Source organism: Galeopterus variegatus, unplaced genomic scaffold (genome assembly GCF_000696425.1).
Source record: "Galeopterus variegatus unplaced genomic scaffold, G_variegatus-3.0.2 Scaffold885, whole genome shotgun sequence".
Classification (NCBI taxonomy): domain Eukaryota; kingdom Metazoa; phylum Chordata; class Mammalia; order Dermoptera; family Cynocephalidae; genus Galeopterus; species Galeopterus variegatus.
The window spans coordinates 117,699-118,263 of NW_007726996.1; positions in this window are offsets into that span (position 1 = coordinate 117,699).

Sequence of the window (565 nt, forward strand, 5' to 3'; positions counted from 1 at the left end):
TTTCAGTCCAAACCTGGAGGCCTGAGAACTGGGAGAGTAAATGGTGGAAGTCTCCATGCCAGTCTGAAGGCTTGAGAACCAGGAATGCTGGTGTCCCAGGACAGGAAACTAATTACTTATTATTATTTTTAATCGATGAATTATAATTATATACATTTATGGGGTACAATTTAATGTTTTGATATATGTATAGAGTGTGGAATGATTGAGTCAAGCTAAGTAACATATTCATCACCTTGCTTTACATTTTTTGTGGTGGGACATTTGAAACTTACTCTGTTAGTTATTTTGAAATATAAAATACATTCTTATTGACTATAGTCATCCTGCTGTTCAACAGATCCCAAAACATATTCTTGATTGTCTCTCTGTACCTACCCCATTCATTCTCATTTCAAAGTCTTCTCCATATCAGGAATGGCAACTCTATTTTTCAGCGGCTTAGACCAATTACTTTGATGTTATCCTTCACTCCCTCATTTCTCTCTCTCCACATCCCATCCATCAGCTGCTCCTGTCAGCATTACCTTAGGACTATCCTGAGAACCCAACCACCTCTTGTCAC